This window comes from Delphinus delphis, chromosome 17 (assembly GCF_949987515.2).
Source record: "Delphinus delphis chromosome 17, mDelDel1.2, whole genome shotgun sequence".
NCBI classification, from domain to species: domain Eukaryota; kingdom Metazoa; phylum Chordata; class Mammalia; order Artiodactyla; family Delphinidae; genus Delphinus; species Delphinus delphis.
This window is the reverse complement of record NC_082699.1, coordinates 10,558,138-10,570,678: the sequence shown is the minus strand read 5'-3', so window position 1 is coordinate 10,570,678 and position 12,541 is coordinate 10,558,138.

Below are 12,541 nucleotides of genomic sequence, written 5' to 3'. Positions count from 1 at the left end.
GACCCAACCTGTACCGCCTTTACATTCTGTGCTGCCTCGCCCACTGTAGTCCTCCAGATCCTACAATTCTCATATCAGAATGTGGAGGGGCGGGGGAAGCGAAATATGTTTCCTGCTTCAACTACTCACGAACACGTCTGCATTTGAAAATAATCTGTTCTTTCAGTCATGAATGACAGCCGTTTGAAACAACACATTTCCACATAACAGTCCCACAATGTGTCTAAATTTTACTCCTTGGCCTATTCACAGGTAGTTTCAGGACAGAAGGGGCCTTAGCATCTCGGTGTAGGGCACTAGTGACAAATTGAGAGGAAATAAGGAAGTGCAGCCTTTCTGTAGACTATGTCAATTTCCTTTCCCTTTGTGTCTTTTAAAAGACATGTCCCTTAATTTTTAAATAGTAATTAGAAACAGAAGATATCTCACACCTGAAACTAATATAATACTGTAAGTCAACTATATTTTGATACAATTTTTTAATTAAAAAAATAGTCAAGCTGATTTTATCCCCTCATCTTATGATCTATGGAAGCATTTTAAAATTTATTGTAGTTATTAATCAGATAACGTATTGCTTTCGTTACATTAGACAATGGGTATTTTGAAGGCAAGAGCTCTATTTTACCAAACTCCTGGTACATAGTAGGCCCTTACTGAGAATTTATTGAACAGGTGATTGAATTTTGTTAATTTACTTGTGTTCTGGGTATGTGGCAGAATAGACCATAGGCTGGGAGGCAGTGGATCTCTAGATCTAAATGATGGGTCTACAGACGTTATGCTTCCAGTAATTGCCATGTAGTCCTCAGGAATTTACATAACTTTTCTATCAGTTTCCTCACTGGCATAATAAAGGAGTTGGAGTAGCTCTTCTCTTCTAGATCAATTCCATGGCCTATTTTTCTTGGTGACATTTAAATTCATTCCCCAATCACCTATGACAAATGGCTCTTTAACAAAGAAAAAGGACAGGTAGGAGGAGACAGAACTGAGAAGTGGTTCTAATAAATCTGGGGCCGTAGTCGATCCCCAAACCTTAGTCCTCACTCATAATTCAGCAGGTGACTTCGCCTCCTTTCCAAGTTTTTGTTTCCTCATTGCTTAGACAAATACTTAAAGGATCTTATTTTTCATTCTTTGAGGACCTGTCACTAATGTCAGGGGAAGGTGACTCAGAGTTGTGCCGGGTGGCCAGCAGAGAGAAGCTAGGTGAGGATGAAAACGGGACCGCTATTCAGACATTGATTTCTAAGCCTTTGTTTCGGTAAAGTGATTTTAGCCACCTGGAGAGGAGCTATTTTCTAAAATCCCTCTTTGTAAATGTATCTTTTTATGGGCATGATGGATGGTCAGGGTGACAGGCAACACCTGCCCCTGACGGCATGTTATGTTGTCCTGCAGCGAGGTGGTGGGCCCAGTGGGCCTCTCAGGGTGGGGCTCGTCAGAGAGTACGAGTCCTGACCACGGCTCCGTCCTTCAGACTTGTGGGATGACCTTTGAGAAGACACTTCACTAATCTGTGGCTCTGTTTTTTATCATCCATAAACATGGAGGAAATAACAACTTTTCAGCCTTTAGTGGAGAACTAGCTAATAAATCATTGAAACGTGCTTGGCAATAAAATACTCTGTGGAAAAGTGGAAGACTAACTGCATGCAAATGGACTAGAAATGGCAATTGTCCGGAAAAAGTAAACTTTGCTCAAGCCTGCATGAGGGAAAATGAACATATTCTCAGCAGAACACCTTTGAAATGATGAACGAAAGTTTTATTTGATCTGTCCGGCTCCCTGGACGGAATGCACTGGATGGTCATGGGTCTCGGTGTAGCTTGAGTTGAGGAATGTGGTCCCTTAGGTAGCATATGGGTCTTACTGGAGTTCTAATTCTGCCCCCAAAGAAGAGAGTCTGAACTGGTATGCCTGTTCCCAAAAGTCAGAGTAGAGCCAGGGGGCAGATAGTTTGAAAGGAAGCAGGAGAAAGGAGGCCTTTGAAGGAGAGAGCATCCTGTTACAGGGATCTTTTTTTTATGTTATTGTCCTTCTGCTGGTTTATTGAAGTCTTGAAGGCAAAAGCCCAGAGTTTCCCAAACTTCAGTAGGTTTTCAAAATCTAGTTAATGACCCCACCTTGAACTTCAATGTTTAAATTTCTTTCCACCCCAGTACAAGATCGCTTCCCGTCTGTCCACTTCTCCAGTATAAATCCTGTTCATCCCTCAAGACCCCTGCGTCTAGCAGTTTCTCCCAACTGTGCGTCTTTACCTTTGATGACTTTGGACTCCAAAGCCCCATCACGTTTGGCCTCAGCTCATCTCGCAATCTTGGCTGCAGCTAGCACATAGAGCACCTTTGTGCAAATTACATGAGGCTCCCTACCCGGAGGATGGATAAATTACACGAAACTCCACCTGCCCTCCTCTGACCCCCTTTCTGTCCTGTCCACCGCACTTCCTCTCCTTGTCTTCTCCAGTGCCCATTTTCAGTGCACAGACTTTAGGTTCTGTGAGGGGCTCTGGATGGATTATTTTGTCCTCTCTGGTCCTGTAGTGCGTGGCTTTCCGTGTCCTCTGTGTGTTCATGCTGAAGATCACCTCTCAGCAAGCTCAGCTTCTCAATGTGCCTCAGCCAGTGCTGACCAAACCTGCTGGACTCGCTTAGGAGCTTGTAGCTGCAGGGCTGACCTGGCACGAATCCCACCTTCTTGCCATCATCCCTGTCAGCCCATGTCTTGAATCTCCACTGGTCCTGTTAGTTCTCAGGATTGAACTGTAGCTTTGTTATCCTTTCATTCCCCCGAAACCATTTTGCTTTCATTATAGAAACAATGCATGCTCTTGCAGAAATAATTGGAAAAAGATGGTGCAAAACAGAAAATATAAATTACACATAGTCTCAACTCCCAACCCATTTTGTGTGGCTGTGTAGACTTTTTAGTGTTGTAGATCCTTGCACACACTCGCACAGGTTTATCAAAAATGGAGTCATCCGGGCTTCCCTGGTGGCGCAGTGGTCGAGAGTCCACCTGCCGATGCAGGGGACACGGGTTCGTGCCCCGGTCCGGGAGGATCCCACGTGCCGCGGAGTGGCTGGGCCCGTGAGCCATGGCCGCTGAGCCTGCGCGTCCGGAGCCTGTGCTCCGCAACGGGAGAGGCCAGAACAGTGAGAGGCCTGCGTACGCAAAATAAATAAATAAACAAAAATGGAGTCATCCAAAATACGCATTTTATATGCTTATGTTTTTCATTTAGCATGATGTTCTCAGTCAAGAATAAATGGTGCCCTTCATGCTTGTTATTATTAAATATAATGAGAAAAAGTGATTGTTGAATAGCTACACGGTGTACCTTTATATAAATATTTGAAAATTTATTGTCAACCTCCTAGTGTAGGACATTAGCATTGTTTCCCACTTTCCACTCTGACAGATGAATATAAACATAGATGTGTCTCTGGTCAATCAGCTTCTCTCCATCTCCATTGCCCCTCCCTGGTCCAAGTGACCACTGTCTCTCTCATGCAGGACTGTGGTCTGGCCCAGTGGTCCAGGATGGGCTGGAATCAGAATGCTGAAGCTTGGATGCTGGATCTAAGTCTTATAACTGTGATCTTGGGGGAGTGATTTGGTCTCCCTTTGCCTAGGTTTTATCATCTGCTATATGGAGGTATAACTGGTAAGGATACCTGTTTCAAGAGGTATTAAGAGAAACAATAAAATACTGTATGTCAGGCACTTGGAATATTGACAAGCATGTAAGACATTCTCAATAAATGCTCCTTTTTCCACAACTCACTCATCACTTGCACCCACTCTTGCCCTAATGTGCTCCGTTTTCCACATGGTAACTAACATTCCATCAATGCGTTTTTCCAAACAAAGTTTACAGATACGTGCATGTATATTGAATAGATGCAGTATAGCCTCTATCTAGATTTAAAAGGGGAGCCCAAGTATACATATTATTGAGAAAGGGGTTCTTCATTTCCCTGTGCTTTCAGAGAAAAACATGTTATGATTTGAAGCACTTTCCTGACATTCATTAGGCCTTTAGAATGAAGCAGTAAATTTGTGTTTTCTACATTTCCCCAATATTATGCCACATATCACCACAATTTGTCCCCAAATTCATCCCCACCTCAAACAGAGGTTTCCTGATGAAGTCATTAGGAGTCTGTAGTAATTCACGGAGAACTTCGTGGGAGAAAGCAGCCAAGATTTTTTTTTTTTTTTTTTTTTTGCGGTACGCGGGCCTCTCACTGCTGTGGCCTCTCCCGTTGCGGAGCACAGGCTCCGGACGCGCAGGCTCAGCGGCCATGGCTCACGGGCCCAGCCGCTCCGCGGCATGTGGGATCTTCCCGGACCGGGGCACGAACCCGTGTCCCCTGCATCGGCAGGCGGACTCTCAACCACTGCACCACCAGGGAAGCCCCAAGATTATTTTTGATAAATTCTTCAGAACATTAATTTAACATCTTGTTCTCTAAAATATGTTCTCTTTGGTGGTGATAATTACTGCAGATGTGAGTGAAGCTGAGGTTGAATCATTTAAGAACTCAACATTCACAAATATGCCCAGTGGAGCTTATTCCTGATACTGATGCTTAGGCAGTGATTTGAATAATGAAGTCTTACTGTGTTTCAAGAAAATCAACCACGTATGGAGATGGTTAAGTTTAGGTATTCTCTAAAAATAAACATTCTTTCACTCAGTTAAGAAGGGCCCTTATGCAAGCATTTGGGGGCTTATAAAGGTATGATCCTTGGAAGAAGTGTGTGTTTGCGATTAGTAGGATCATGGGAGAAGTTAGAGTCAAATTATAAAACGTGCCAGCAATAATAATCCTATGAAACTAGTCCAACTGAAGGGCGTGGATAATGGTCAATTATTACTGAGGGACTGACCCTGATTCATGCTTGTAACAGAGCCTCTTCCCTCAGGAGTGATTTTTGTCTAATTTTTGGCAAGTTTCTTTCCAATAACCTTCATCTCTTGTAGGGGTATGATATCATTCTTTGGGTTTTGAAAAGTTGACAGTTTTCTAAAAACAAATCAAACTGTTAGAAAAATAGGGCAATTATGAAGATTAAGCATAGCCTATATTTTATTTTTTTGTCAGGATCTGCATGTGTGTGTGTGTGTGTGTGTGTGTGTGTGTGTGTGTGTGTGTATGTGTGTATAAAGAGGCTGTCTTTTGGGTGGGCATGAGATGAACACTCCAGGAAATGTGACACAAGCTTCTTTGGTGAAGTGTAGATTAGATCATTTTAGAGCAGGAAGAGGTACGTTTCAGATCAGTGGGGCCAATTTTTTCATTTTACAAGTGGAAAAACAGCTACAAAGAACCTAAAGACTACTCCAAAGACACAGCGTGTTTGTGACTCGGGGTAAAGGGCAAAACAGGACAGCTCACCAAATTTAGGTGTAGTCAATGAGATCATAACTTCTGATTTTTTTGATAAAAGTTTTTTTAAAAAAGAAAGAGAGACCATAATAAAACTACTACTAGTATGAGCTATTTAGACTAGTTTCAGGCCCATCAGATTTTATGTTTTCCAAGGCAGCAGTAGCCTCTGTTGAAAGCACTAGGGCAGGGATTATATCCCTAACTCACCTTGGCAAGGAACAGAAATCATGTTTCCAGGAAGAAAAATGGAGGGAAAGTCTATACGCAGGTAGCCAGATATGAATGTTCAGACTTATTTTCATATGAAAGTTTTGTCCTCCTTTCCTTGGTACATTAGAGGGAGTTGTTGTTTAAATCCCCCCTACCTTTGAGGAAGAGAGACTTAGTTTTAGATTGTTTCGGGAGCTTTAGATTCAAGGGCCATCAAAGCCTATTGGGAAGGAATGAAGGAGTGGGGTGTATGGGAAGCAGATGACTGAGAAAAAAGGGGAATTAAGTGACAGAGACACAATGTCTCAGGCAAGCAGCGGGGAGAGCTAGGTTTTACCCTCCCCTTCCAGACTAAAAAGCTTTCCCTGGACTTGGGGAAGGGATGTTGGAGAGAAGCCTGTGAGTCTGTGGTCCTGAGAGCACTGGGGCCAGGTTCCAGCAGCACCGTCCAGAGGAGGGGAGCTCCAAGACGGGAAGGGTTGCAGGGTTCAGCTGGGTAGGTCAGACCAGAGTCTCCGAGCAGATTCGAGTGACGGAGAAGTGCAGAGGCGTGTAAAGCTTTCAGCTGAGCGCCCATTGTCCACACCAAGGACTTTGCTGACGTCCCTTCTCTTGGTTCACTGAGGAGCTGAGCTCATCCACACCCAGGGTCTTTCCAGGGGATGTTGTGTGACTCTCTGTGGACAATGAAACTCGCTAGGGTACCCTAAGCCCAAGAAGGGGTAGGGACCCCAGACACATACTGGAGTTAGGGTGGGATCTGGAAGGAGCGGAAGCCTTTTCCTTTGGATTTGGAGAGGCTGAGCTGAACGAGCTTAGACCACCCCGCCCCAAGATGGAAGAGAGGTTAGTGACATCCTGCCAATGCAGAGGAACCCCAACTCTGGGAGTGCCTCAAAAAGCCCGATATAAGTACCGACTGCTTCTTTAAGTCACTTTGATATTTAAGTTCACTGACTCTCAGGACTGAAAAAGTGGCATTTCTCAAACCAGGAATGAAGGTGAAAATCTCATTGCATCGCAGTGAGGCAGGCCTCCTCCCCAAGCTCCAGCTGTGCCTATGCCCTTGTTTAAACCTCTTTTGAGCATCCACACTAAAAAGGTAGAAATAGGGAATGGAGACACACCTGCGAACAAAACAGACTTCGGTCTTTCTGACTTGTAGCTACTCTAGTTCTTGACCATCCTTCTGCCATCAGTCAGTGTGGGACTTGCCTAAGGCTGCCCATTGACAGCTCCTAATCTGTGAGCTTCCGTGATCACTACATTTTGGTGAGATTGTTTATAATCTTTCTAGACAGTGTGTTTCGTTCACCTGCAGCAGAAACAGGGGGGTGAGCTTACAAAGACCCCTCAGAAATACCTGATTGAACTTCTTGGGCTATAACAAATAACCAAAATGATGAGTGTAGGTCAGCAGATGTCTCTGTGAGTAATAAGTGGTAAAAATACACGGATACAACACGTTTAGAATTTGGAATATTCTACAGGGCAACTGATCTGGTTTTCTTAAGAAGACCATGGCATGAAAAGGGGGCGGGGCAGCTCTAAACTTAAAATGACCTTAAAAACATAACAAACAAATGCAATGTGTGGACCTTTTTTTGACATTGATTCAAACGAACTAGCTGGAAAAGGACAGTTGTAGGACAGTCAGAGGAATTTGAATATGGTTTAGTGTTAGGTGATATTAAGGAATTATTATTTTTATTATAGTAATAATATCGTGTTTCTATAAGAACGCTGTTTTCAGAGACGTTTATAAGAGTCCTTCTAGATCACGTTTGAGATTTGCTTTAAACTACTTCACCAGATAAAAAGATGCAATTCTGGAAAAACGTTCATCATTCTTCAGTGTAGATGATGGCTTTATGGAGATTAACTCTATCATTCCATTTTTACTTCCATGTTAAAAATTTTAAATAAAAAGTTTACAAAGTGTGTAGACCCTGATTCTCGATGCCAATTAATGTGAAGACCCAGGGATGCACTTGATTTCTTCAGCTGTTCCTGCCTGATGAATTAATCGATAAATGTTATTTTTGTCTGATCCACCTGAGTGCTATTTAAATTGTTATTTATTTGTCCAACGATCCAGTAACCATTATTCACTTGTTCATTTATTCAACCAACCTGCAGAATCTGATGCCAGCTACACTCATGTGAAGAATGCTCTTTCTTTTCCTCCTTCCTGTTCTGGAACTCAGACAGTGGTATTCTTCCCTCTGTGCTGCCATCAACCACCTCCTCTCCTAGGTTTCCTTCTGTTCAAATCAACTACAACAAGGAATTTATTCCCTCCACATATTCTGTTTGAGTGGGGAAGGAGGCATGACCAAATAAAAAAGATAATGAACTTTAGGGGTAGATCTGAATTCAACTTCTGACTCTGCCAATTGCCTGCTATGTGACCTGGGGTACATGCCGTGCCCTGTGAGACCCTCATCAGTAAAATAAAGGCAAAGCATGCTTAATGCCTGGTGTGGCAGGTACTGCAGGGCGCCCACCGCTATTCCATCGGCGCTCATGTTTTTATCCAGGCCCACAGCTTCCCATTGCAAGTATCTATGACTCTGCCTGAAGAAGTTTCTCTCTGGACACAAAGGCTTTGCTGTCTTGTGCTTCAGTTTCCCTTGCCTTGTCTCAAAATACTGAGTAAAGTTTTATTAAATGTTTGTGATCTGAATGTATGATTCAGTGAGAAAGTGGGAAGAAGAGATCGGGAAAGAAAACCTAGCAATGGTCCAGAGCAAGTGGTGATAACTGACAACTAGGACTGGAGACACCAGTCCCTAGGAATTCTTAAGAATATTTCAGGAAGGAGTCTGAACTCCCGCAGCTGCATAAGATCGGAGTAGGGTTGTTTTCCTTTGGGATCGATGACTCTATTCCCGGAAAACTTGGAGACATAGGTCATGAAAGGTTTCCCAAATCAACACATTTCTCATAACTCAGAGGACCTCGCTATGGAAATTCTGGAACGTTTCCCCAGTGGATCAGTGAGGTACACCCATGTTTAGAGATAATGACTCAACTGTAGTAGGTGGCCAGCAATCCAAATTACAGGGTGGAAGGGAGTATGATGTCATGGGTAGGACAGAGTAATAAGCATTTCTAGAAAGTGGGAACATTCCTAAGAAGAACATCCATGCGGTTCCAGGCACCACACGCGATTTGAAACAGAACTCCAGTAAGCAACAGTATTCTTCCTTTGTAAATTGGAGATAATACAATTACTACTTCCCAAGGCGGTGGTGACAATCTAATAAGTTTATATGCGTGAAGCACTTATAACAATGCTTGGCACAGAGCACGTGCAATATAAGCTTTGCTGTTATTATCATCAGCCTGCTAGCAGAGGGGTGTGGGGAAAAGCAGGACAGTTTCTCAAGGTCAGACTCTGGTCCCAAGGAGGGGACTGATACATTTATCAGGAACAGAGACAGAAATCCCAGTGGGTAAACTAGGAGCCAAGTGGCCAGGATTGAGAGAAACTCTGTAACATAAGGACCCTGTGATTCCCAACTATATAGTAAGTTTTGTGAGGACAGGCACCATGTCTTTATAACTTTATCCTTAGCACCTAGTACTGACACATAGCGGGTACTCAGTACATGTTTGTCCAGTGAATGAATGAATGAATGAACGAAAGTGTAGGTACAATGGATCTTATACAGCACAGCAGAATCTTTCCAAACCTCATTCCTAGTATATCTACTTCAATCTCACAGGATTGTTTGGAGGATTACTGCTAAATCTTACAGTTAAAGGTGTAACTACCTCCAGGTGACCCTTGTGGAAGGTGTAGAAAACAAAAGTTCTCTCCTTTTTAGCTTTCTGCAGGTCACCACTCTTTCGGGTTTTGGAAATCTCTGCTATTAGTCTTGCTTTAGGAGTAAGGCTTTCATTTCTCTTCTCTGAAACCAGCTGACTCAACCCCATATGGATTAGAGGCCACGTTGAGCTGCTCGCGTAGCCTTCGTTTGTTTTTGGTTTAGCATTGCTTCGGGTACATCCAGAAAAATGTCTTTACATATTTGGATATATCCCCTTGTCTTCTAAGTCATCTTTTTTTTTAGTGAAGAGGGTGCATTCGTTTGCCCCCCCCCCCAAATTTGACACATTTTTATTCTCTTCCCAGCCTCAATGCCCTTCTCTCAGCACTGTGTCATTTCTGCCCCATGGGACATTCACTCTAGGGTTTTTTTTTCCCCTGAAAGCATTTTCCAGTTTCAGCACAGGGTGATCAGGTCTCAGCAGAAAGCAGTAGTTCCTTTGGGCCAAACAACAGAGATCTGAAATTCTAAAGCAGATAAGACTGGGGGAGCAAATCTTTGAGGGGAGAAAACCACAAAGAATTGAGCTAAAGAATCTGTTCACAATTTCCCCTTAAGCTATGTAGAGGAAGTCTCCAAGCAACTCAGCAGAAAACAGCAACTGAAAACCTAAATTGCTGAATAACTATCTCAATAGCCATGTCTTGCCTGAGAGACAGGGGTTGATGTCCAATTCCTGCCCTGGTGGGTTGGCTTTGGCAAACACACTAGATTTCCAGGAGAGACCTTATGCCAAGGAATAAGGGAAAACTGAAACAGACTAGCCACCAACAAAGCCAAAAAATAATCCCTGTCAAGATCAAATATCTGCCCATGCTCTCTATACCTGCCAGGGAAAATGTAACCCTCTTGGGAAGAGTACATCATTCAGCACCTGCATAATTTTTCATATGGAATGTGTGGCATTTAATACAAAATTATTTGTCATGTTAATAAAATAAAAGGACCAAGTGACCACGTGACCCCATATTGAAAGAAAAATCAAGGAACTAGCCCCGTGGATGATTCAACTTATTAGCCTTATCATAGAGGAACCTTAAAATAACTTTGATTAACATGACCAAGAAAATAGAACCAAAGATGGAGAATTACAAAAGACTTGAAACCTATAAAACCAAATGGAAATTCTAGAATGAAAATATACAACAACTGAAACTAAGAATCCAATAAATGGGTTTAATTAGAAAATTAGAATTGAGGATTAGAAAACTGGAAATCAGGTTATTAGGAAGAGAAGGATGGAAAATACAGTAAAGAGCATAAAATACACATGGGATATTGTGAGAAAGGTTAACATGCATGTAGTTGGAATCCCAGCAGCAAAGAAAAAAAAAATTGTCTAGAAGTACTATTTGAAGACACACAGAGAAAACCACACCTAATTACATCAGAGTCAAATGACTGAAAATTAAAGACCGAAAATCTTAAAAGCAGCCAGAAAGTAAAACATTATGTTCAGAGGAGTAAGAATAAAACTTACAGCTGCCTTTTCTTATAGAAATGGCAGAAGGTAGAAGACAGTGGAATATCTATATGAAGCGAAAAATCCTTAATAAGAGTAAAGTAAAGACATTTTCAGAGAAACAAATACTGGGAAAATTGGTTGCCAGTAGACCCATACTAAAATATTTAAACAATTTTTTTCAGGTGGGAGGAACATCTGAGAAAACATGAGAAACATAGATGTGCAGGAAGTCATGAAGAACCTTAGAAAATGTAAACATGTAGATAAATATAAATAAATATTCCCTATTTCAAACAATATCTTGTGGCATTCAGAATAGACAGGTAGGTAGATAGATATCAAGATATAATATATGACAAAAATAAGGCAAAAGGCAGAGAGGGGTAAATGAAGTTAAAGTGTTGCAAGGTATTCGTATTGTTTTGGAGGGACTGGTAGAAGTATTAATTGAAAGTAGTCTGTAACAAGTTAAGAATTCATGTTGTAATCTTTAAAAAAAATCGCTAAAAAATAATTCAAGGTCCAACGAATAATTCAATCAATTTTGTGTTTGAGAGCACGCCCAGCACTGTTAGGACTCACTAAAGGTAGCTCTAGGGTCAGTTCTCCAGAATCCTCACTGGGGGAGCGATGCTCAGTGCACACACACACCTGGCTTAGGTCAGGAGGAAGCCCAGCACTTCCACAGCTCTCTCCAAGTAAGTCCTCTCGTCTCTCTGTCAGTGAATCTTGGCTTTCCCAGGCCTGGAGGTAGGGGAGGCTGAAGGTGGCAGAGTTGATTGACAAGCCCTGCACAGATGACCTAAGACTTTGGTCTAGATTGAGGGTCAAGATCACCCATTTCTTAGCCTTCTCAGCCTACCCTGAGAAAAGAGAAGGGAGATCTCGTGTAAATAATCTACTTCAGTGTGGTGTTCTTAGCTGCTCTGGTGCAGGCATGTGTGTACAGTGAGTGTGTCAGTAATGCCAGCAGGCCCCTTGACTTTCCTACTGTGATCACCTGCACTAAGGTCAGACAGTGAAAATTAAAAGGCCACGTGGTCACCTTCCATTTGGATCGTAATTTGAAGTTTATAACACATTTTTCACACTTACTAGCTTATCTGGTCCTCATCATAACCCTGTCAGGTAGTCAGAGTGATTAAGATTATTTCCTATATTTCAGATTTGGTTAGTAAACTTCAGAATACCTAAGAAAACGTGTCCCAGGTCACAGAGAGATGGGACTCCCAGGCCACCTGTTAGGAGTCCCAATTAAAGACCAAATGGGAAAAGTAGCTTAAATAATCCATCTAGTTGAAATATAACTCGGTTTTATCATAAATGTCCCCATGATTTCACTTTCTTCACTGGCCCTCCAAACCTAGGTAATTGGGAATCAGCTGTATTTCCTCTTTTCACATTGAACTCAGGACCCCTATGAGTTTGTAGTTTCATGTTTTAATAACTAGTTTTCCATCCAATTGTTACTGCTCTTTGGTAGTGATTCTTCTGCTTTAAAGTTCTGTGGTTTTCAGAAAATATCTTTTATTGGGTATTTTTTCCTATTTATAAAAGAATTTCTGTTCATTATGGCAGTTTAGTTCAAATCTTACTCCTTAGAAGTAACCATCATTAAAATTTT